General features: G+C 37.3%; 1 protein-coding gene across 10 annotated transcripts in view; it reads left to right on the plus strand.

The window, feature by feature from the left end:
• mical3a (microtubule associated monooxygenase, calponin and LIM domain containing 3a) overlaps positions 1 to 27,476 on the plus strand; it is a 431,263-nt gene that overhangs the window by 81,203 nt on the left and 322,584 nt on the right. For all 10 annotated transcript variants that reach the window (XM_051922884.1, XM_051922886.1, XM_051922891.1 and 7 more), the window contains exon 2: positions 5,646 to 5,853. The gene's annotated coding sequence lies outside the window, so the exon portion shown is untranslated. The remainder of the gene's footprint in view (positions 1 to 5,645; positions 5,854 to 27,476) is intronic.

Consider the following 27,476-nt stretch of genomic DNA (forward strand, 5'->3'; position numbering starts at 1 on the left):
TTTACGACGATACAATGCCCCAACATGTCACACCGACGTTGCAGTGATTTTCGTCAGAGAAGATGGCGAAATGCCTGCCGAAAGGGACATTTGCATCTATCCCATAGGCAACTCCTGTAAACAGATTTCCACACTCAATATGAATTGTGATCCTATGGTTTACCCACTTTTATTCCCTTATGGAGACATTGGCTGGCACAAAGATTTACAACATGTTCCCGATAAAAGAACTGCCAAGTGAATAAGGCTTACTCAATGCCAGTTTTACGCATACAAATTAGCAATAAGGAATACATTTAGTATTCTACACTTTAGTGGCAAACTATTCCAACAGTACGTCGTAGATGTGTATGTTAAAACAGAGGGCGTATGTCTCAATTATCTCAGATTACATCAACAAGATCTGCGCGTCGAACTATCAGACGCACTGCAAGCAAACACTGAAAATAACAACGTACGTGTAGACAAAATGATTATATTACTGTCCACATTTCCAGGAAGTCCAAGATACATGCAACAAAACTATCAGGATGCCATGGCCATAATACGTAAATTCGGAAAGCCTGATTTATTTATCACTTTCACATGTAATCCTGCTTCGCCGGAAATTCTATATGCACACTGCGTCTTTCAAGAAGTATTTATTTCTTCTTGATTTCTGAATTCCTTTCTCACAGTTTTCCGTTCCTATTCTTACACCACCGTATGCTACGGCGGGCGTCAACAAGTTGGACAATAAATGAATTGAGAAAAAAAAACAGGTGAATCAGACAATTGAAACATTATCCAAAATCAAACTTGAAAAGGCACAGCAAAATACCCTGATAATTTTATACCAGCCTGAGCACAAAAAATGTTGATGGTCTTTGACAAATTTATCCACAAACATGGATGCAACTACTAGTGCATTACCATCGTTTATACCCTAGGGAAGGTGTTGTCACTTGTCACCACTTCTGAAGATCATGAGGATACAACAGAACCCCAATATTAACTAAAAAATAATCAAATAACAAATATTAACTATAATATTCTACAAAATGATGGAGAGAAATATGAAACAAACTGCATTTATTTGTAAAATAAAATAAAGCAAAACTAAGCTCCAAAGTGCATATCACAAAACCCCAAAATTCATAACAAATGTATTAATGGGATCAAGGGAAAACATTAGGTAGAAGGAAAGGATAATGGCTACGCCATGACCTGTGCCTGAAGTTAAAGACTGGGCTGTGTGCTTTGATATTTGAATAAAAAGAACAATAATAATCCATCCATTAATGAAACAGCTTGTTCCATCGCAGAGTCAGATAAAGCTGGAACCTATTCCTGCAGCAGTGAGTATGATGTAGGAACAAACCCTGAATCAGATGCCAGTTCATCACAAAGCACGGTAATAAACACACATGTGTGCTGGGCTAATTTGGAGTTGCCAATAAATTTAACCAAGTGCAGAATACAAGAAAACCCTAAGTACTTGAAGAAAGCTGATGCAGACACTTGCTTAGTGGGAGTCCAATGGCTGGTGTCAGACTTAAAAGCGAGTTAATGCATTTCCACACTACTTTTTAAATTGAATTCTAACCTTTATTTCTTTCTTTACATGCTATTTTGTTCAACCTGGCAATCTCACATGGTTAGTAGCTGTAAGATATCAGGGGCATTGTGACGTGACCCCAGTATTCACGCATGATGTGGAACTTAAATATTTTGTTCTTAGTGCATGTATTATCATGTGTGTATTAAAGTGTAATATTATGGCAGACCTTTTTCTGTTCAAAAGCAGCTCAGGAACTGATGGGGAAAATAAAATCCAATCTAGTCTCCAGCTCAAATCACATAAAAAGTTCTTATACTTCAGCAAAGACATTTATTTAACAAAGCTATCTTTGGAGCAACTTGTGCCCTTATTGTAATCACAGGAGTGCTGCCAGTCCAAAAGACTTAGATTAACATGTTATCAGCTATATGCTAAATATGCTTTTGTATATTCATACACTCTATTGCATAAAAGTCCACATACTGTATAAAACAGACCATCCTGTATTGGGTTACATAGAGATAATATACGATGCTTCATTCCAAGTATACTAGGATGAATTCATCCTACTTAGACAAACGCAATACAACCAAAAAGCTTAATAGACAAAAAAATATTACATAAAGGTTTTGTGTACCTATAGAGGCTGGTGAGCACAGATGGAGATAGCATTTATTTTCCTTAATCATGGTGAGCCTTCTTGACGAAAGCCAAGGTGTATTGTGTCCACTGCAGGTCACCAGTGATGGCAGCTCCACAAAATTTAAAGCTGCTGACCCAACCACAGAATCAGTATAAATGTAGAATGGGAGTGTAGTTTGCTTCCTGCATCTAGAAATGTATGACCAGCCCCTTGATTTCAGCTAAATTTAGGGTGAAACTGATGTCCTGGCACCACTTTGTCAGAAGGCAAATATCTTCTTTGTAAGAAATACTCATAGTCATGTTTTAGTATTATGCTGTAATACTAAATCTTTTTTTGTCAGAAAATCTATAAGGATTCATATTTATTTATGCCCTGTATACAAATAATGGAAAGGAAAGGAGGCCATGTCTTTATGAGTGTGAACAGAAGCTGGTAACATACAATGAAAGGAAAGGCCTGTTTGTTTCATGTGTGTGCAATAAGGTGGCAGCAAATGTTGTATATGCACACTTACTTCTTTCTGCTCTGATGATTTGACCACGCCTGCATTTCTTTAAACAAAATTTTCTTTGTTCATGGATGCCTACTTGTTATACAGTAAATACTGGGGGCAAATTATAGGTCACAACATTCAACAACAGTAATATTAATAATCCTTATACTGGTGTAGCATAGGATTCAAAAATATGCCATAGTAAAATTAAATCATTAACATGGCAACAGGATTACAGCTCTCTGCTTTGACTGCATTGATAATGATGATGATGATGATGATGATATACTATGCTTAGGGCTGATTTAAAAGTATAACTATCTCTTAAATAGGCTTATATTAAAACATATCATACTCTGCTGTTCATCACCATCTAGTTTTTGATTGATTACACTCTTCACAGTTGGTCTCTTGCTGTAAGAACTCTGTGACGTCACCCATTGATTGAATGATGATATTGTGTTTTTGTGTATGTTGATAGGGATACACTAAAAAGAGGAGTCATACATAAATCTTTAATGATAATCTATATACTTTGATTTTATTGAACGATGTGATCATGTTAGGCTAGTCAATTTATTTCAAAGACCTAAATTTAATTTTATGGGGGTTGCATGGTAAGATTGTGATTGTACCATCACCATAACTTACCTGTTTCTCTGATGTGCTGAATAGTTAAATAGAGACTTTTCAAACATTAGTTTATACTGTTATCCATTCATGTTACACAGATTCAATCTTTTTGGGAGGAATGTGAAACAAAAGAAAGAAAAAAGAAAGCCTGCTGGCTATTTTGTATCAAATCACTTCACATCCATTTCCCAGCAGTCCTGGCTCATGTCTCGTATCTACTGGATTCTTTGTACAGATCCAACAGTTATGATTTCACTCAAAGTGTCTTTGAGCACTTGCCACTGTGAGCTGATGAATTTACAGACGTTCTGCATTGTAAACTGTTTTAAGCCAGCATTTCAGCAGATAGCTTGTTGGCAGTCAGCATGTAGCTGGTATTCTTGATTGTCAGTTATCAGTCTGATGAATTAATGTTTATTAATTTTACAGACTCAGAATAAATATCAGTATACATTCATATGGATTTGAATTTTTACTACAGTCTATATGTAGCCTTAGTAGGCTGGAGTAACAAACAAATGCAGCTGAAATAGGCTTTTTAGCTCATTTTTACCATTGTGATTTTTCTTTAGCATTCCTCTGGAATTGGAGTGGCAGTTGCCTGGATGTCTCACAATAGATGGTACCTATGCCTTTGTTTATGAACATCACTAGACCTTATATTTCACTAAAGGTATTATATAATCATCCACTGCACGACACTTGTGATGGACTAGTGTTTTTTCCTGAGTTGGCTTGCACCTTCAGCTCTTTGTTATAAGGCTAGGCATCAGCTCCCTATGACCCTGAATTGGAGAAGCAGGCCATAAATTTCAAAAATGGATGGAGTAGCTTGAGGACCTTGGTTATTTACAGAGTTATAGATTATCCTTCCATGTAGTTTTTTACTAAATCATTTTCACCAGTAAAGCTGAGTCTGAGCTTAACATGCTGTAATGACACACGATATGTAGGAATCAATATTGGATAAGACACCAGTCTATTTTAGGGTGCATGACAAGACACACTCATGTGCACACCCATGCTCATTCTTCCACTTATGTTTGCCAGTCAAACTAACTGCAGTGGTCATTGGGTAGAAACCAAAGTCCAGAAAGAAACCCATGCTAACAAATGTGTGACCTCCAAACAGAAGATGAATTGGATTTATGAGCTATGATGTAGCAGCACTATCATTTTTCACTTTGAATGCAGAAAATAACTATTTAGAAATTGCTGCTTCCAGTTTAACAATGTAAAAATAAATGTAGCTTCTTAAAAGTGTTAAAAGTGTTAATGGATGCCAATAAATAGTGATTCTTGTCTTACAGGTTCAAACAACTGGGTTTACTTCCCACCTGAAGTGCACATACTCTCCCCATGTCTGCATGACTTTCTCAAATAATCCACTCACCTCCAAAAGGCAAGCAGGTCAGATTATTTGGCCTAATGTGTGTGCCTTGTGATGGACTGATACCATGTCCACAAATCCTGAGTTGTGCCTAGTTCCACCAAAACAGGTTGTGACTCATGTGAATGAATGAATGAATAAGAGTGTAATTAAATCACATATATGTGAAAATGCCTTCATACTTTTTATAACTGACATAACTAAATGGGGGTGGCGCAGTGGGTAGCGCTGCTGCCTCGCAGTTGGGAGACCTGGGGACCTGGGCTCGCTTCCCAGGTCCTCCCTGCGTGGAGTTTGCATGTTCTCCCCGTGTCTGTGTGGGTTTCTTCCGGGCGCTCCGGTTTCCTCCCACAGTCCAAAGACATGCAGGTTAGGTGGATTGGCGGTTCTAAATTGGCCCTAGTGTGTGCTTGGTGTGTGGGTGTGTTTGTGTGTGTCCTGGTGGGTTGGCACTCTGCCCGGGATTGGTTCCTGCCTTGTGCCCTGTGTTGGCTGGGATTGGCTCCAGCAGACCCCTGTGACCCTGTGTTTGGATTCAGCAGGTTGGAAAATGGATGGATGGATAACTAAATGGTTCTACTGAATTGTTTCTGTATTTGAAAACCTCAATTTTAAAAAGACATTATGAATAACTAATTGTAAAACTAGTAAATATTTCACCTGAAAAATAATAAATATATTCACTTGTAACTGAACTGAGCCTTAGATTTATTTATGGTAATGTAAATTAAGTGATGAATCTTATAACAGAATACAGCTTATATTGCTAGCTTTTAACTATCACTCTTCCAGTCTCTTCAGAGCAAATATGAAAATTGCCTTTAAATACATTTCTCAAAAGAATTGTTAACCCATCTTATTGCAAAATTAATTGAAAATAAACAGATAAAATTCCCAGATGGTATTTTCCTTGTCTACGAGATGCTCTTTGTTTCTTTTACAGACTTCCAGTTTGCTGTCTGATTGTGTGAATGATGTCATCCTTAAGGAGGGATTTGGGTTGTTTGTCTACCTCACACTTAGTTACCAAATCACATGAGATTCTATCCTGGTAACCATGACAACCCTTGCTGGTCCAGGCTCCATCGTGCTGGGGTAAAGAACAAGAGATCCAGCTACAAGGGCACTCCAGAAAACGAATTCTGCTCATTGTAAGTAACTGGCAGTGTTTAGTATAAAATGACTGTTATCATGCATTGCAGGAAAATGAAATGTATATATACAGTGTGTGTATATATCTATATATGCACATTTTTATGCTGTATATATACAATATATGTATTGTATGCATATTCTATACAGTATAAATGTACAGTATATGTACATGAAGACATATATCCATTATCAAATAGCATGTAAATGTAGAAATGTACTATGCACACTTCTAGCGTTAGTCAATGAAATGCTTATTTTTTCATGTGTGTAACATACTGTACAACAGGCAATTAGAATAGTCGATCCCTTAGGTCATTTGACATTGATTAATAATTAATTACATACACGTTAAACAATGCCTTATGTGAAAATCTAATTTCTGGAGGCCAGAAACTGATTTTATTGTTGGCTTTTGTTTATACCACGGTGAAATTTAAAATATCACATGGCATTTTTAATTGTCATTTGTTTAAATTAAAAGGTTGCTTTAGAGTATTTGAATTTACCAGCATGGCTCAGTTTAATTTCAGTTCTTAACTATTTCTTGGCATATCTGATTCCATAAATCAAAAGAAAAAAATCCTAACCTTTAATACAGTAGTGATTCTAACATGCCTTAGGTATGACTGTTTACGATCTAGCAGAAAACCTGTTTTGCACTGTTTGTAAATGTTGATTTTTATGACTTAAGGCAATGAAAAGTTTTTTATACACGGCCATTTTCATATTTAACTAAAACTCATACAGATGCAATCATAGTGCTGGGGTATCACTCAAAAGTATCTGGTCTTTGTTAATGTTTTCTTTTCATATTAAATATGCTTAAAGTAACACAGAAACCAATGATTTAGCTTATAAATACATTTGAATGTTTTTGTGTTTAGTTTATGCGGCATTTTGCACCATGCTATAACATTATATGTCTATTTCTATGGATACATATTTGTAAAACATAGTAAACATAAGCAAGATGGTTACGTGAGTCAAAAGTGAGATTAGAATTTGTGTTTTGTGGTTGCAGCTCCTCTTTAACTGTAGATCATGCTACCTGTTAGCATGAACATAACACTGCAGTTACACGCTCTGTCTAAAAAAAACATTTGCCCAGATGTGATGGTTCAGTGTCCATGAGAACTGGTGACACCTAAGTAAAAACAATTCTGAAATCAGTGCAGTGGGTTAATTAAATTCTGAAAAACAAGGAAATGTGTGAGGAACAAATATTTTTGGAAAAATCTCTATAGGCAACAAAACTAGAAATGGCATGGAGTCATTCGGTTGACAAATGGAGGAAATGACCAATGAATGTTGTGCATCAGACTGTAGTTAGTATTCCAAAATATCCCACTCATGCTAGAGATGGAAGAGTGTTCACATACTGTAATATGTGTACTTACCTTAGGGCCAGCCACTATTGTTCTATTTGAAAATAATGAAAGAAGGCCTGACACAATATTGACCAGTCCTCACCATGTTGACATGTGTTCATGTCACCACCTGGTCTTTGCTGATCCAGAATATTGTACAGATTGCTCATCTGATGGCACTGTGTGTTAGTCTGGTGGTTATCTGCTTCAAGGCTAAGGTAAGACTAATTGTAAACTGTCCATGGACTTGATGCATGCAAATTTGACAGCAAGGTAATTACAAGACATCATAAAGGATGTAATTGTTGGTGCAATATATTAATCAACAGTCCATGGAGGAACTCTTTGACAATATGTCACTGTCACACCCCAACACTCTAGTGAAGATTGTGCCATATAAGTTGCAGCTGAAATATTTTTCAGGCAGTCTACTTAATAGAGGCAATAAAGTAGATCAGGTCCCTATTTACTCTTCTAAAAACAGGAAACTTGTCTGCAACATATAAATGAACTTGCAAGATTTGTCTTGCCTAGCCAGTGCTATGGAAAGTGCATTTACATATCTACCTTTGATATCTGGATCCTGTTCACAAAAGACAATGACACCACCAATGCAGCAGATAAATACTAAAATAATGCCACAAGCAGAAACTCCAGCCACACTACAACAATGGTCTGGTAAAGACTCACAGGAAACAGTACAATCTTTCATTCTGCAACTGCAGGAATCATGACTGCTTATCTTGTGAGAAGATCCTGTTTACCCAAACACATAAGCTATCAAACACGCTAGAACCTGTGCACACTACCTACCAGGACCACGGGAGGAGTGCACGGCATTGGATGCTGAGGAAGTGGTCACGATTTGTGATCCTACATTCTTCCCGAGTATCTCCATTACACTACCAGCAGGTAAGTTAAAAAGTACATCTAACAGAACTCATTGTAACTGCTGAATCTGAATTTAATGGTGCAATGGTATAGTTCCTCCAGAATCTTTTGGGAGTAGTATGAAAGCCACAACCATCCTGTGCCAAGATAAGCTGGGGTGACCACCCATCCTCATTTTAATTAGAATTAGAAATTTGGTGATAATGTAACTACTTATATACTGTCTACACTGTCTTGGTGAACTTTTGCAATATTATTATCTTTATTATTATTATCTTTTAGCAAGTCAAATGGTCTTCAGCTGCTATGATACAAAAAAGAGTCTGAATAGGTGTAGCCCAGTATGGCAAGGTCACTGTTGTGTGCTGGATGATCAAGAAACCATGCAGGTGAATTTTGCATGGCTGCATTTAAAGTAGAAAGAGGGGAAAGTCCATCCTACTGAATGAGTACTTAACTGTACTGTATATGAGAGAGAGAGGTTAGGAGCACATTTCTGCACTTACCACATGATAAACCACCTCAGTATCCCAGATTAGGACCCGAGTGCAGCCATGCAACAGGTGACACCTCAGCACCACACTAGTTCAGATGGGATGGAACAGCGTGAGGTTTTCTATGGTGGCTGGAGTTCCAATTCTACCACCAACCCCCAGGTTTTCTCTGCAGGTTGGAGGGTCTACATGCAGGGCTGGATGCAGATTAACGTCATACCCATGACGGAGCAATTGCAGGTTAAGGGCCTTGCTCAAGGGCCCAGCGAAGTAGAGTCACTTTTGGCGTTTATGGGATTTGGAAGGTTGCCGGTGCAAATCCCTAGCCTCAGAGCCACCACTCCGCCCGCTGTATTGTATACTGTAAAAAAAAAAAAAAACATAAAATAACATGAGAGCCAAGGAGGGTTTGAACTTATCTTGGAAGCACTAAGTTTAGGATATGAATCAATAATGGATGGGGAGCTACTCCACTGCAGGACCCACTGAAACTCACACCTTACCCACATGTAGCCAATTTAGAATTCAAATCACAATCATATTTTGGGGGTGTGAAAGGAAGACCCTGCCAGATAGACAGCAACAGAGATCAGGAGTCAAACATTGGACACTGAATTGTGAGGAAACAGTGCAAACCCCTGCACCACCATGCTGCTCACTGTGCATGGTGTCTTCAAAAAGTTTAGCTGAATTAATTGGTTCATATTACAAAAAAATTATCAACAGTTAGAAAAGATGAACAGTTCTGGAAAATATACCATAAACTAGGGGGCTTACCTTGCTGCTCGCTTCTCTTGCCAACCACCCTTGCCTGCGCTACACGCCAGCCACTGTGCATCTCTGCCGCTTGCGTTGTGAAGAGGGGGGCTGAACGCACCCCAAGGAAATGTAGTCTCTCCTTCGAAACCCCCTCTTATACAGTGATACAATGGTGAAACAAATACAGTTTTTTTTTTACCTCCTCTTTGGGTTTGCTGCTGCAGGTGCCATGCTGCGTGATCTGCATCTCACACGGCGCTTCAAATATTTAAAATTTTTGCCTGTACAGCAGCTGTCCTACTCTTTGTCTTTTATTTCCGGCCCCGGTCGTGGTTAAATCTCTTGGCACAAAGTCTCATCTCACGGGATGTGAGTTCTTGATATTTTTTAGTTTATAATTTAAAAACAGAATAAGAATCTGAAAATCTAACCACATCACATTAAAGTTCAATAAATTCTGAAAAGAATGATACCAAACATACATATGTAGGTTTTAAAATAAGCCCGATTTAAAGCATGACAAAAAAAGTGACATAAAAATGTCACATAAAATTGTTGCACTTTTAGGCTTAGGATTATATATATATATATATATATATATATATATATATATATATATATATATATATATAGTAGATATAATGGACATTATTTGGATTAAACACTTAAAAACACTTAAAAAAATTGTGAGTGACATTTGGCAAAGAATTCAAAGTCATTTCAAGTCAGTGGTGCTGAAATGAATGTTTCCACAGTTTTCCATCAAAATAGTGATATGTGGTGTATATATTAGCAAAAATAATACAGTTTCATCTGGAAGTCAGGCATTTTGAAAAAAATATGAAAAATTTTTCCATAATACATAAAGAACAGCTACACGATTAAGCCACATGAGAACAAATGACCATTGCTAGATCATACTTTGTCATATACTAATTTTTTATTTTTTTTATATGTAAAAATACACGCTCCTATTACTCAGTTACAACATACATGTCTCATCTGAGGCCCATGTCTTATTTAATAACATATTTAAAAACAAATCTACACTGCCACTTCGGCTTGACTAATTCTCTTGATTATTTTGACCCTTTAACATTTATTTACTACTCAGTTATGTATTGACTCTGCTGATTTTGACCATGATGCTGCCTAGTCTTTGTGCATTTTTATTTTTTTTGCATGCTCACCTCTGACTACTCTGTCTGAATCACAACTGTCCATTCACCTGTTAAATGTCTTAACATTTAAATAGTGTTTGAGCTGCAACAGTCAGAGCATGTTCATGGAAAACTGAGTAATACTATGAGCCAAAAATTACAGATCCCTATGAGAGAGTAGATCTCTTTTCCCCATGTGGAATACTAGAGCCAGTCATTTGAATGATGTGAAGTAAATGTAGTAACTCCATTCTTTTTTATAGTCTTTTTTGAGTGTTGCTGTATTTATGTCCAAGTTGTTTTTAAATTATTCTCACAGCTGATTAATTTTCAGGACGAGATAGATCAGACTGTTTTGTTAGACTTTTCCAATTATTCCCATGGCAATGGCTTTCTCACAGTGTTTTCGTTTATAGTATGGATCTGGTAGATCAGTTGCCGACTTCTTTCATGCTCTTCTTGTTTAGTGAATATAAAGCATAGTTTAGGTATGACTTTGTTGGTGGTTAGGAATTTCATTGAGGTTTATTTATAAACATCCACCTTAATAAAAGGGTAAGTATCTGTGCGTGTCTGTCTGTGTGTCCATCCACTTGCCATGTGTCTGTCATTTCAAAAGATGGTATATCACAGTTTTAGTAATAAAATGCATTGCATTTGTCATTCCAACAGATGGCACATTAGAAACATTAACACTGCTTTTACGAATCCCATACCAAATGGCACATAACAGAGACATCTGCACTGCATGCTGCACTACAAACGTTAATGCTAAAGTCTACATTGATTGACTAGATTTCATTCTGTCTTCAATGAGTAGCATAGCCAGTAATTAATTAATTGCTTAGATGTTTTCCTTTTCTTTTCATTTATGTCCCATAATCCTTTTCTAACAAGTAGAAATCTTGAGGTTATGCCTTAAAATAAGGGTATTGTCATATTTCAAAATATTAAAGTTTTGTATGTTTACTAAAGGGCAGCACGGTGGCGCAGTGGGTAGCGCTGCTGCCTCGCAGTTGGGAGACCTGGGCACCTGGGTTCGCTTCCCGGGTCCTCCCTGTGTGGAGTTTGCATGTTCTCCCCGTGTCTGCGTGGGTTTCCTCTGGGCGCTCCGGTTTCCTCCCACAGTCCAAAGACATGCAGGTAAATTGGCCCTAGTGCGTGCTTGGTGTGTGTGTTGTGAAAATGGATGGATGGATTTAACATTTCTTATTACACGGTTCACAATGAGACATCAATATGTAGCACTGATGTTCATTTTCTTGATTTATACATGCTGACATAGGTGCATCGGAGTGGGAGGAAAGGGGGATGGGTTATTACGGCAGTCCTGGTGAAAGTAAAAATTATGCTCTTTTTTCCATTTAATGTTTCTATAAGAAGATTGAATTAATGCCATATCCAATAAGAGCTAAATAAGTTATCTCCGAGTGGCACTAAAGCCAAAATAAGTCTCTAGTACCTCTGTATTTAACTTGCCAGTGTGCCAGCCAGCTTACCATGCTGACTGTCCTAATATAATGACAAAATTCTACAAAACAGAAATGTAATGATTATCCCTACCCATGATTCAAGGTTGCAGTGTTTTCACTAATTTATGCAAAGAACACAACATAACCATCGAAGTAATGCAGTAATGCACAGTGTCAGTTTTTAAGTGAGGTAGGAACTATAGAGACCTTTTTTTAGCGTACCAGGAGCAAAGGTTTTCCAACTGTATTCTTCTGTGGTGGCATGTTTCTGTAACCCAAAAAAATCCCAAGACACACCACAATTCTACCAACTACAAAAGCATTAAACCTCTTAGATGAGAAACTATCTGAGGGGGCGGGATAGAGGGTGGCAAAAAACAAAACAAAACAAAACAGTTTGGATATTGACATTCACAGACACAACACTTGTGTAGAGTATAATTTTCAATTATTGATGGTTATGAACAATTGAGGATGGTATTTGCGGAGTTTTAACACAAGATTTAATGTATGCCCATTTAAGAGATGCTTATTATTTCAATTAAATCAGTCTTTAGCAGTGCAATCAGAGTCAACAGTTGTTTCGATCATTTAATTTTTACTTTGACATGTCTGTGTGTCATATGCTATACCAATTTGAGAATTAATACTTTGGCCTCATTTTCTTATTGCCTTTTAGGAAGGAATTCAAATTCAGGTTGTACTTTCTCAAGTTGTATTTTGTTAAAAGTTCAGGTTTACGGTTGTTGGTTAAGTTAAAATTATGCCATTAATTTTTTTAAATTCCCATGTATGATTCTACATAAATTTTGTAATTCAGTGTGTATTTACTTCATGATTTATGTATTAATTTTATAATTATGTTTTAATGTTAGATTTATGCAATTACTTAGTTATTTTTTTTAATTGATTCCCAGTCCAGTTTCCCAGTTCAGTGAAATTCTTGTTTGCATTCCAGCACCATGGTTGCTCTTCATCATCATGTTTAGAGAGTAAAACTACAGTACCTTACCTCAAAAATTCTGTTTTCCTTATCATAAAAACTTTAGAACATTACTTTCTTGCATTGTTAAATTTATCTAACACCTTCACATTTTGTAGGCTATGTCATATTTTTAGCACTTAAATTGTTCATCACTGAAACATGGTGTATGGTATTTGCAGCAGCCAGATGTACTGCAGGTGTCACCTGGAAAAGTGTTAATGGCATATGGCAGAAAATGCATGGTATATGATGATTAGTTTTTGAGTGTGTGATTATATATATATATATATATATATATATATATATATATATATATATATATATATATATATATATATACATATATACAGTGTATGTACTGAATAGGACATGGCATATCAAAAAAGGCTTATACCATATATTATAATACTGCAATAGGATTTATGACAGTACAATATATACACAGGTTTGTGCAACTCAACAGTGATTTTCTTGCTGATGACTAGATTATATCAGCCCTGGGTTAAACAACCACAATTTATGAAGCCTCCATTTTGCCTTAGACTGAATTCTGCTCATTTAAAGGCCTTCTTGTCAATTAATTTGAAAATGCACGCTGATTTATTCATAGCCTGTCAATGGTGCTTTTGGATGTTTTAGCACTCTATGAGAAATGGAGAGGTGCATGCACTTTTCAGTAAAAATGTTCAGCTCATTACTATTGATTTTCTTATAGCCAAGACAAGCTTGTATCATTATCTCTCCATCTTAAATTACAAACCCAATGAAATGGCAGAAGAAACTGCCATAAGAACAATGATCCATGTAGATGTGCTGTGCATGTCTAGACATTTTAAGGTATGATGTAACTGATTGATTACATACTTTAATTGTGAGTTGAAGTCAGCTGGAATTAACATTAAATTCTTTGTATCAAGCTAAGTAGTTATACAGAATACTTACCTCACAGGTTGCATTGGATGCAAGGCAGGAGGTAACAATAGACAGGTTGCAAAATATTACCTTGTAAATAAAATAATAAAGCAGTTGGTCAGTAAAGGGTGTGATAAATTTGGACAATAAGGTTGCGTGGTAAAGTCTTCTCAATGTTAGGATCCCAGCTGGTGTAGCGGCTTCTTTAAACAGTCTCAGAATGTTTTGACTGGTGACAGTGAAGGAAGACCCAAACCCTTTCCTAAAGTTGTAATACTAGGGTGTTGTACCGTGTTAGCCATTATGAATGTAGAGAAAAGCCAAGCAAAATGACACCTTTTATTGGCTAACTAGAAAGATTACAATATGCAAGCTTTCGAGGCAACTCAGGCCTGAACTCTTGCCTGAAGAAGGGGCCTGAGTTGCCTCGAAAGCTTGCATATTGTAATCTTTCTAGTTAGCCAATAAAAGGTGTCATTTTGCTTGGCTTTTCTCTAAAGTTGTAAGGATTTCAAAGCTAATGTCCAGGCTCTTTATAAAAACAGAATGGCTCAGCAAGATTAAGCATTAAATAAGAATAAGCATTAAATTTGCTTAAATGAATTTGCTTAATGGTGTTTCAGTTTGCATTTCTTGTGGTTGTGGACCGAGGTCTTCATTTTATGACTGTTGTAGCATTGAAGGAAACATAATATCCTATACATTACATGATAGACAAGTTTCTTCAATGATTTTTGTTGCCTGTGTTCCTGATTGTGAAAAATCTTAAATAATATTAAAAGTTATATGTTCCTGTTTTTCATTTTACACTGATGGACAGATACTGCTTAATTAAGGAGACGCCTCCCTCGAGGGATAAAGCAGAACCATCAAGAAAACAGTCCTTTTTGGTTGACGATGCTAGTGGAGATTAATCTTGATAATATCCTGTAAAGTAAACAGGAGGTAGCCAATATAGAATAAAATGAACCCAACTGCACACAAGAGTCATCTGTTGAGGTAAAAATGAAATATTTTGAAAAAAGGAAGCTTGCTATAAATTGTTTTCATGCTTATAAAAGTTCAGTGCAAAAGACAGGAGAAAAGAAGAAAATAAATTACATGGTGCCTTTGTGTGAGATGCTGAAATGCAATTTAAAAAAGTAATAGGCATCTTCACTGACAGAATAACCTGAAAGATTATCCCTCATGTCACCAAGACAAACAGTTAAATTAATATTATACATACAAATTCATATTTTCTTCTTTTAATATCTATATTTAGTCCCTTAACAAGAAACTCTAGTGAGTGTAAAGAAGAGTGAATTTTGGGGCTGGCACATCTACATTTGGTGATAATTTGAGAATGAGCCACAGAAAACCAATGCATCATTTCAATACAACATAATGAGTAATGAATTATTTAAGTTTATACAGAATATCATAAATCAATAACTAAATAATCTGCCATCTGCTCAGATCATATTCTTTAGTGGGTGGTTGATATTTTGATAGATAGATAGATAGATAGATAGATAGATAGATAGATAGATAGATAGATAGATAGATAGATAGATAGATAGATAGATAGATAGATAGATAGATAGATAGATAGATAGATAGAACATTTGTCCCTAGGGGAAATCTTGCTTTTTTACATTCGCTTTTTAAATAAATAAGTAGATAAATATGTAGATAATTGAGTAAGTAAATATATATACATATAATATGGTCTGAACTCATAGTAGAATGACTAAAAAGAAAGAAAATTGTAAAGAAAGAAAACTTGTGACTTGGCTGTCACAGTCACAGTGAGGCAATATGCAGATGTATTGCTGTTGGTATGAAGAAGCCCTAGTAGTGTTTCTTGACACACTTCTGCTGAATAATTCGTTGGCTGAAAATCATCAGTGTTAGTGTATCAGAGAGACAATGTGCAGCTTGGTTCATAATGGCACTCAGTTTTGTTTATATTCTCTCCTTTGCTACTGCATCCAATAGCCCTAGGTTTTTGACATGACCTGCCAAATGGTTCATACGCCTTAAGTGTAGTATTCAGGATTTCTGGCCCCAAAGTTTTCTAGTAAGCATCTTTTTTCCCCATCTTAATCCTTGCAGAGTTAGCTGATCTAGTGAAGGTATAGACAGGTGGAAAATGCAGTGTTTTACTGCTGAACCCATTTTTGTACCAAGTACACACATTGCGTTTAACTTTTAGTGGTACGAGTAATTTAACTTTTCATTTGTGATTACTAAGAGAAACAATTAAATTCTGGACACAACTTCAAGGCTTGAAAGCATTTCACCCTTTTTAGCTAAATTATTGTATTTCTATAAAAACATTTCTAAACACCTTTAGTTGTTAGAAGAACATTAATTAATGTTGATCTTAGTAAGGGTCCCAATGGGTGCACCAAGTTCTTTGTTGGGTTGTCTAGCTCCTTATGAACCACAATTATAATAGGAGGGTTCTGAAAACGGATTAATGAATACAGTACTAAATGATCTAGCTACATATGAGTTGCACCAAAAAATCAATTTGAGCAGCATAAGCTGAAATATAGAGCATTAACATTTTACTTTCTTTCTGTCTTTTTCCCACTTCCCAGTTTATATTTGCTGTATGTGTAAATTATCTTATTTTTAAAGCATGCAGAATTTGTAAGAGTACGGAGCAGTTATCATTTTCAAAATTATTATCTACACAAAAATAGACTATTTTGTGCTTACACGGACATTTAGTGTGTTCCAGGTTTGTCTAAGTTTGACATGTCATAACTGTCGATAGACCCACTATATTTTCACATTTATATAGAACTTCAGAAAAGAAACTTATTATAGCTCCACTCAATTTATACCTATGAACACTAGAATCTATATGGTACAGAACTATGAACAGAATAACTGTGAGTATTATGTTACATGTAGGGTTTCTTCCCTGCCTTATGTTTATTTCTCCTTTTTTGCGAATTCTTCATTTATTTTGAAGAATTATTTTCACATTCCTATTGTGATTATATGTAGTTTCTGTTAATATTGTTCTATTTATTTATAATGTATTACCTATGTATGGTGCATCTATGATATCTTATGTTTCCTTGTGCTTTATGGGTGGAACTTCAGGAAGCGGCACCACCCTGATGTTACTGTGAAAGGACCACCATCAACGTTCATATTCTGATGCTTGGGCAGATTATTTAATGGTTCATTGAAGTTTGGAGAGTAATGATTTTTGATGAGCTTTGTAAGTAATGATTTTTCAGATTCTGGATTTTTCAATCTGTTTTGTGGTTTCAGCTTACGAGTTCATATTCGGACTCGAATTGGCTTTTGTAAGTAAGTCCTTTTCCCCTGTTTTGCCTTTTTTGTTCTTATTTTGTGTTGTGGACCACCAGGGGGCACACACCTCCCCAAACCCAGATACAACAGACACAGAGCCCAGTCTTGTCACACAGCATGTTTATTTTCAGTGGGGAAGCATTTTTCCCTTGCTCTCTACTACACAGCACAGTACAATATAAAGCACAGTCCTTTACCTTCTCTTCCTCTCTCATTCAGTCCTTCCACCTCCACTCCCTCTCTGTCAAGCTTTGCCCACCTCCTCCCGACTCTGGCTTACTCAGTGGAGTGAGGCGTCCCCTTTTTTACAGCACCCAGAAGTGATACAGGTGTTCCACGATTTCCTTCCAGCTGCACTTCAAGCTGTGGCGGCAGCCCTGCACAGGAGGGATCAGCTGTTCTCCATTTGCCCCCTGGCAGTGGTCAGGGCCCCAGCAGAGTTGAGCTTCCATGCTCTAAACCTGTGGCCCTGTAGCAAGCTAGGGGGGCTGCCTTCTGTCTTCCCGGGGGAGGTATTGTCCCATGCAAGCTTCTTCCCTCAGTCCTTCTGTTACACAGGTGTCCCAGCCAGGTATGAATCCCAGCTGTCCATTACAGTGTGTAAAAATAAATTCTTGTTTTACACAGATTGTTTGTGGATTTGCTTTCCAAGCCAAAGGCTGTTTACTGCTTCAGCTTTCCTTGAAAGGCATTTTGATGTATTTGGGGATATTTAAAGTTATTTGAACTTTAAAAGCCTATTCCCTATTTTTGGAATTTGTCTGTGGAGTTGGGAGGTAAGGCTGCTTAGGGTGAGGCCTATTCTAGGAAGGCTAAGAAAGGGCCTGGCCTGGTTTTATGGGCCATTTACAAGCCTTGCATTATTTTTCTATTTTGTGTGCTGGTACTTCATAACAGTGAGTAATTTCATTTAATTCTAAGTGTTGAAGTGTTTACTGTCTTGCTTCAACAGCCCATAGCCAAAACATAGTTAAATAGGTAAACTAATAAGTAACCAATTCAGAAGGAGACCTTATTTAATATGTTTGTCTCAGAAAATTAAGAAAACGTTATTCATTATACTGTATAAGGTGTGGTAGTTGTAATTGTGTTTACTTATTCAGTTTTTTCATTAACGCTAAAGAACAGAGACAAAAACACATTTTCATGCAAGAATGAAGATTTAAGTGCTTTACATTAATAATGGCTAAAAATAGTTTCAAAAAGAAAGAACAGTTATTGATAACAGTACAGAGAATGGTATTTTAATGTCTACTTTGATTACAAACTATAGTCAGATGGCCAGAGAGGTCAGGAAAATAAAAATTCCACTGAAATGTTTGAAAATATACCTGCAGGGGCTCCAAGGCCAAAACATCACTCAGGTCCCCCTGGACATTCTACAATCCATGAATGTGTCACCATTAACAGGATACTCAAAGTACACCTCCTACCACACTCTGGTCCCACTGATCTACTTAAGCATTGTGGTGTTGTGATACTAGGAATCCTAAAGCACATAAGTCCCAATAAGTTCCAAAAGCATTTCCAAAAATCACTATAAAAAACGAGCTGGTAATAAGGGCAAGCATTGAATCTTTATAAAATAAAAGTTTTATCCTTCACAGAAGTATTCCACTCACTATGAAGCACAATGGAGCACAAAAGCAAAATGGAATTTCCTGAAAGACAATGCAATCTGAGCAAATAACATCCCAATACAGAAACCAAAGCTGTAATCAAAAGGAACAGCTCAGAAATAAAAAAAGTACAATAAAGTACAAATAAACTCACCACTTACCGGTACGTTTGAAATGAACTGCCAGGAACTGTGGAAGACACTTCTAATTTACAGTGAGGAGGAGAGTTTCTGGGGGTGACTGGCAGGAGGTTCTGTCACTTGTGGGACCACAAACACAACACAAGTGGCTTATAGACAAGATCAAAAACAAAGCATGATGCACAAAATCCACAAAAGCAATATTAACATAAATAAATGACACAAAAAAGACACTGAACATGACTTTGAACTCCAAACAGCTGAAGAACCCTGGCTAAAACATGACATGTGGGAGCTGCAGCCGATCCTGACATCACTGAGTGAAAAGCAGAAGCGAGGTACAGGTAGAACATGTATGTATATCGTGAAATTTACTAGAGTCTTATGTGCTTTAGCTATGAAAGATTTTTTGCTACCTGAAGCCTATCTCTCTATTATAAAAAAAATTCTTGAAAGGTAGACTAGGGAGACGAGACGTGATCTTCTCGGAAGACAATTTGATGTCCTGCGAGAGACACTTTAACGTCACGCGAGACAAGACAGTGAGACAACATTTAAAACAAGTTCACGGACATCTAACCTAGCAGTTGTTGGAATGCTTTTGGCAGACACACTTCATGTGCTCCCAGCTCTTAAAACAAAGACAAGCAGAAAACGCAGATTGCCAGGAGCAGCAGCAAGCCAGCAAATGATCCGACTGCCTCTCCTTAGCGTGTGTTCAGTCTCCCTCCCCTTCACAACGCGAGTGGCAGAGGCGTGAAGTGGCAAAAGGACAGCTGCTGTACAGGCTTTTAAATGATCGATGCGCAGCGCGACAAACAGAACATACAGCTCACCAGCAGCAGCAGCAAGACAACATGATCCGACGGCATCTCCTTAGCGTGCGCTCAGCCGCCACCCCCCTTCACAACGCGAGCAGGATTATATGTCCTGTGAGAAAGAGATATAACCATGCCCGGGGCCGGAAATAAAGGGCAAGTATTGTTTTTACAAAAGTTTTAAAGTAAAAGTGAAAATAATGCATATGTAACAATTCCTATGAAAATAACAATCTATTAAAATTGTATATCCAGTTAAACAAACCCGGGAGTGGACAAGCAAAGCGAGCAGGGGCGGAGCGCTCTAGTACTGCATAAAAAATAAAATACAACATACTGTTGTTGGTCTTATGCACTTTATTAAATTTTACTGGTAAATGAATGATTAACTGAGGTCCATGCCTCACTTGAGAAAAGTGCAAACAAACTTAAAAAAAGAGTATAGTCTGCATTTTTCAAAAGATATCTGACCATTTTTTAAAATAAAATTAAGGATCCTTTTGCATAGCGTGACCTATAGAGAGTGCTCTTGGAGTAAGCCTGAAGAACCCAGAAGAAAGCAAAGTATATAAAAATGGTGTGTTTATTGATACAGATACAGTAATCCCTCCTCCATCGCGGGGGTTGCGTTCCAGAGCCACCCGCGAAATAAGAAAATCCGCGAAGTAGAAACCATATGTTTATATGGTTATTTTTATATTGTCATGCTTGGGTCACAGATTTGCGCAGAAACACAGGAGGTTGTAGAGAGACAGGAACGTTATTCAAACATTGCAAACAAACATTTGTCTCTTTTTCAAAAGTTTAAACTGTGCTCCATGACAAGACAGAGATGACAGTTCTGTCTCACAATTAAAAGAATGCAAACATATCTTCCTCTTCAAAGGAGCAAACAAATCAATAGGGCTGTTTGACTTTTAAGTATGCGAAGCACCGCGGCACAAAGCTGTTGAAGGTGGCAGCTCACACCCCCTCCATCAGGAGCAGACAGAGAGAGAGAGAGACAGATAAAAAAATCAATACGTGCCCTTCGTGCTTTTAAGTATGCGAAGCACTGTGCAGCATGTCACTTCACGAAGCAGCTGCACAGAAGGTAGCCAACGTGAAGATAATCTTTCAGCATTTTTAGACGAGCGTCCGTATCGTCTAGGTGTGCAAACAGCCCCCCTGCTCACACCCCCTACGTCAGGATCAGAAAAAGTCAGCGCAAGAGAGAGAGAGAGAGAGAGAGAAAAGTAAGCTGGGTAGCTTCTCAGCCATCTGCCAATAGCGTCCCTTGTATGACATCAACTGGGCAAACCAACTGAGGAAGCATGTACCAGAAATTAAAAGACCCATTGTCCGCAGAAATCCGCGAACCAGCAAAAAATCCGCAATATATATTTAAATATGCTTACATATAAAATCCGCGATAGAGTGAAGCCGCGAAAGGCGAAGCGCGATATAGCGAGGGATCACTGTATATGGAAGGACATCAACACAAAGTGAATTTAACATTTCAAAAGTCTGGGCCTGCATAAATCAGATTTACAACACTGTCTGTCTAGCAGTCTGCCAAGAGGAAAGTGTTTACTTACCTTCACACACCACAAAATCATCCTTTCTAATGTTTTCCATACCTTTCTTACATGAACTCATACCGCTTCTCCTCCCACCAGCTGTATCTTTGTGTGACTCTCCTCCCAAATCCAAGTTTGGAGGCTGTCTGGCTAGAAAGGACTATTAAGTACTGGCCAGGAACCTCAGTGGGTATGTCCTAGAAATAACTTTGGGGGTCAAAACCGAAATTTCCTCGTGCTCCTGTATCTACCCCATGTGTTCCAGAGTCTAATCACTTATTTAAAATGCCAGATGACCCCAAGGTCACCTGTTCACTGTAGTGGATAGCAGCGTATTACAAAGAGTGCAATTGATCTTCCTGTAATCACCTTTTACACTGGCGATTCCATTACTTGACATCCCTTGCTAATCTTCCATTACATCTTTACCTCTGTAGTAAATAACACTAGGACTCAGCCCATAAACATGAGGTCTTGTGTCCCAATGTGGCAATGTTTGGTATACACTGACACAACCCCACCACAAGTGGAAATTGTAGTCCTGGCCTGGACATTTTAAAGCCACCCGAAAACCCCTGTAGTCCTGGTCCAGACCCTATCTGCCTCCCCAATGGTTTAGAATCAGATGGAAAACAGACAAAACATACTGGTGCCAATGTAAGCACTAACCAAACTGCTTTATGCCTTTTGTAGAGTGTTTTATCTTCACACAGATCCACACAATACAATTCCTCCAAAATGTTTCCTAATTTTGGCACAAATGACCAAATCCATTCTTTTTAATGAAGTTGCAGAAACTTTGTCCTGAAGTACTTTCTTTAAATATAGATATTTTGTTTTGAAGTCTTATCTAGTTGTTATGGTTACTAAGTCTGGGGCTAGGATGTTCTATAAGTGAGCAGATAACTTGGGACTAGGCCAGAGATTGCTGGCTTATATTGCAGTGGCAACAAATCAGAATCACAACTGTCAAAATAGCATGTAAGTTTAGTCTGCCTTCCCATTTTAACCAACTATCAATTATGTGGTAGAGTTAAAGAGTTAACAGAAGAGTTTATGTAGGAGATCCAGGCTCCTGAATTGTTATGAAGTCAACAATGAAGGCTGCCAAAATAATTTTTCCAACAACTGTTCTACATTTCATTATATTCTTTTCCAATTTTGAAGCAGTCTCACAGAATCCTTAAGGAATGGGCCCAAGATATGATTTGTACAGTTAGTTATTTGATTCAGTCCTCGCAAAAGAAACTCAATCCCAGCACCACCCAGCATGAAACTGAAATAGGTTTTAACCACAGTTATGTTCTTTCTCTTCAGAAAACCACAAAACATTTCTTTGAAAAGCAGGAAGAATGGAATTGCTTCAGGGCATGTAATGTATCTTTAGGCAACTGCGTAAATGTTATTTACTGAGATTTTATGTAGCCAGTAGATTTTGATTAATAATCAAGATTTCCATAGTTTACTCTGTAAACAAAACTGCAGTGCTGTTATACTCCACCTGTTCTTAAACTCTAAAATAAAGAGACATATTCGGTTTATGATTTGTGTAAAAAAAAAGCAAGATAATTTCAGATAGGCCTACATATTTATGATGTTTTCATAAATAAATTTACCAAAATTATAGGTTACAGCTAGGCTGTCTGTGGCTGGTTATGTTTTTGCTTAGCTGTACAGTACTGAAAAGAAAAACAAAGTGGGCCACCTGACTCTGAATGCAGTTATCAGTCATCCTTTAATGAGCGTTGTCACAGGCCTTATTGTTGTTGTTAATTTTTTGCATTACTTTAATAATGCTGTTTTACACATGTTTTTCCTGTGGGCCCTTCCATTTTGTCACTTATTTTCCATTTTCATCCCCATATTGTTGTCAATAATGACCTTTTTTGCTAGTCATGTGTTCTGCCAGAGTGACATTTATTCTCATTGTCCAAGTTTTGAATTAATTTAAAAACATACAGCATCTTTGTATATAGTTAGGTAAAGGACTACCAGCTATCGCAATCACAGCTTTATGTGGACTTCAGATATCGGATCTTATAATGTTTTTTGTGCACTTTTCTGTTTTTTTGACCTCTTTTGTTAAGTCTCTGAATATTCATTTACATTTTATTCTTTAAGGCTTGAAGTCTTGACATCATCTGTGTTTCTGTTCAGGCATAAAAAGTGTCTCTGTGGCAGGACCTATGATTGTTTACACCTCTGTCGTTTCTTAAAAATCAGCCATTTTGTTTGAAATAATTAGTCAGAAAAAGAGATGAAACACATCAAAAAAGGCAGAAAGGAACAAGTCAGATATTCATGCAACAATGCATGTCGGTCCTGGAGAGTCATAGTGGCTGCAGGTTTTTGTTCCAACCTAGTCTCTTAATGAGAAGTCAATTATTGCTGATGAAGCACTTATTACTCAAGTGACATTTTGATGCTTCATTTTAGTGGTCGTTTGTTAAGGTTCCCCACCGTTAATTACTTATTTCAATCTTAAAGAGCTGCATTCACTGTTTTAATGGCTCCTTATTAACAATAAGATGTAAATGACAAAGCAGCCAGCAGTTCTCAATCTAGTTTGTTTCCGTTTACATCTGTGTGTGTTTATGCACTGTTTGACTTAATAAAACACGTAACAGAAAATGTGACAGACTGAAAGTATCCATTTTAGGCTTCAAATCATTTGGACGATATCCTTGGAAAGGAAATAAATCTATGAAATAAGAACCTAACATTGCAGATTAACAAGCCATAAAATTAAATAAGATCTGTTAATGGTGGGGATTGGTTTCTAATTAAGTATCTGGGTTGGAAAGAAAACCTGAAAACCTCTCCAAGACTGACATTGCCTACCTCTGATCTAACATAAAGAGCTACATGTGTGTTTTGTGCCTGTGTGCTTGTCCAGTATGCAAACCCACTCTGCAAACATTATCTCTGCCAAATTTTGCACAGATTTCCCATTTGTACAGGAGGAGAGCATAGCCTATTGTGGCCAGAAGCAGGCACCACTGAGCCCCAAACCTCAGACACAATTGCATCAACTTAGTTCTGGATTGAAATTAAGAGTGTTTTTATTATATAATATTCTCTTTACAAGTTTTTATAGGCAAGTAATCTCAATACTGTCTGTCCGTCCACCCATCTATCATTTTGTCCCTTTCTCTTCCTTCAGTCTTCTTTATCTCCTCCTTCACTCTGCCACGGGGTGCTGCCTTCTTCCTCCCGACTCAGACCTTCTAAGTGAGGCAAGTTGACCTCATTTATATTTGACCCAGGAGTACTCACGATGCCATTAGATTACATACAGGAAGCACTTCTGGGCCAGGTTGAAGCTTCATAAAGGAATTAAATCTTTATCTGGTAGCATCACCTGGTGGCTCCCAAGGACCCCAACAGGGCTGCGTTCCTGAACTGCATGTCCCATTTAGCCCTGTGCCACCTGGCATACTAGACAAATGACTGTTCTTTATACAGAAGGCCATGTCCCCCAGTCCATCCATTATTTCCTCACCCCAGCTGGGAAAGGAAGCAGGAGCCATCCTGGCCAGGATATACACCCGAGCAAACTGTACTTCTGTAACAATCTCCCAGATGTTTGAGGATCCACCATTGATCCCAGTCGGGATGCTAGTCCATTCACTATAGCCTTTACACCTATGTTTCATTCAGAAATTTCCAGATTGGGGAACTTTATATAGTAACCACAGCTAAACATTTTTAAGGAAAGCACAGGAGGCATTTTTGGGACTGGGAAGTATTTTGAGCACAGGTTTGCATAGCTGCTTCACACAATGGATTTAGTCAGTGAAACTCTGGTTTTGGAATTTAATTTGTGACCACTGTCATGGTGAAATTTAACCTTGAGGCTTCAGAATGGATCTGGCAATATTCATTTTTCCCTTATGCTTTTTTTTTTTTAAGTAAGTGTTGTACCCATACTCATAAACAGTGCTACACAGAAAAAGTGAAGCGTACAGCAGGTGACACTTCCTTTTTCTCAGACTTGGAAAATCTAGGTCGCTCCTTAAATATTGGTGAGTAAATCCATTTGTAAGTAATTCCTTATATAGCAGTAAAAGTTTGTGACTGCTTTACCCTTTCCCACCTTTTAAAGGGAAATGGTGCCATTATATGGTGCCACTGAAAGTATGAAAGTATGTTAACTTATATAAAAGTAGCTCATAATTAAACTCACAAAATCCAAAAGCTCAGAAGGATGCAGCCTTAAAATGTATATGGGTTTCCCATCACAACAGACGGGTACTGACAGACACTATATGATACATATACAAGGTAAGGTGCTATATACAGAGATACAGTATGAGAACTCACTATTTAGACAATATACGTTTTCTTCACAACACATCTAGGGCATCACCAGCACTCCTGCTAGTTTATGCATATGAGACAATTAGAGATTGCAGGAAGCATGTTTTTGTGGGTTTGGGATGGGAAGTTCTGATACATATAGAATGCTCCAGAACTCCCTACTACAGTTGGAAGCACCAGAAGCAATAACTGATAATGTCATAAAGATGTTTACAAATCATTCAAAGTTTATTAAAGTTTATTTAAAATTGCTGTGAATCACAACTCTGTCATTAATACCTAAAAGAAGAATTGCCTCACCAAATTAAGGACCTGAAAAAATGTCTACCAGAAGGAATCTTTAAAAGTTACTAATTACTTTTACTTGCTCAAACTACACCACTCTCAGCCATTCTCTTTGTCTCTGTCATAGTGTTAACAAGAGAACCTCATCATGCTGTGTAACAAAAAAAAATTCTACAATCAGTTTGTGGTACTTTCTTCTGTTGCCTTGTAGCTTAGCTCTGTCACATAATACACACTTTTTTATTTCCTGTGTATTTTTCTTATCATGTATACACATGTTATGTCACAGAACACACATTACGTTGAGTGTTGATTGGTATTGCAAACTCAGGGACCACATGCCCTTTAAGTAACCTTTCAAAAATGTAAGGTTTTGATTAAAGAAAACAATTTCATACAGTGTATTCAGTTCACTTAAATTGTTATTTACATGCATGAACAACACACAATACAGATCTACTTCTGCCACTGTGAATTTCACTATTTTATAAAACACTAGCAAAATACCCGCGCTTCGCAGCGGAGAAGTAGTGTGTTAAAGAGGTTATGTAAACATATATATACATAAACATATATACTTATATATACATATCTACATATACACATATCTACATATATACATATATATACATATATCAACATATATATATACATACATATACACACATACATACATACACACACACACACACACACACACACACACACACACACACATATATATATATATATATATATATATATATATATACACATATACATATTTACATATCTACATACAGTGGTGTGAAAAACTATTTGCCCCCTTCCTGATTTCTTATTCTTTTGCATGTTTGTCACACAAAATGTTTCTGATCATCAAACACATTTAACCATTAGTCAAATATAACACAAGTAAACACAAAATGCAGTTTGTAAATGGTGGTTTTTATTATTTAGGGAGAAAAAAAAATCCAAACCTACATGGCCCTATGTGAAAAAGTAATTGCCCCCTGAACCTAATAACTGGTTGGGCCACCCTTAGCAGCAATAACTGCAATCAAGCGTTTGCGATAACTTGCAATGAGTCTTTTACAGCGCTCTGGAGGAATTTTGGCCCACTCATCTTTGCAAAATTGTTGTAATTCAGCTTTATTTGAGGGTTTTCTAGCATGAACCGCCTTTTTAAGGTCATGCCATAGCATCTCAATTGGATTCAGGTCAGGACTTTGACTAGGCCACTCCAAAGTCTTCATTTTGTTTTTCTTCAGCCATTCAGAGGTGGATTTGCTGGTGTGTTTTGGGTCATTGTCCTGTTGCAGCACCCAAGATCGCTTCATCTTGAGTTGACGAACAGATGGCCGGACATTCTCCTTCAGGATTTTTTGGTAGACAGTAGAATTCATGGTTCCATCTATCACAGCAAGCCTTCCAGGTCCTGAAGCAGCAAAACAACCCCAGACCATCACACTACCACCACCATATTTTACTGTTGGTATGATGTTCTTTTTCTGAAATGCTGTGTTCCTTTTACGCCAGAT

This window comes from Erpetoichthys calabaricus, chromosome 1 (assembly GCF_900747795.2).
Source record: "Erpetoichthys calabaricus chromosome 1, fErpCal1.3, whole genome shotgun sequence".
NCBI classification, from domain to species: Eukaryota; Metazoa; Chordata; class Cladistia; order Polypteriformes; family Polypteridae; genus Erpetoichthys; species Erpetoichthys calabaricus.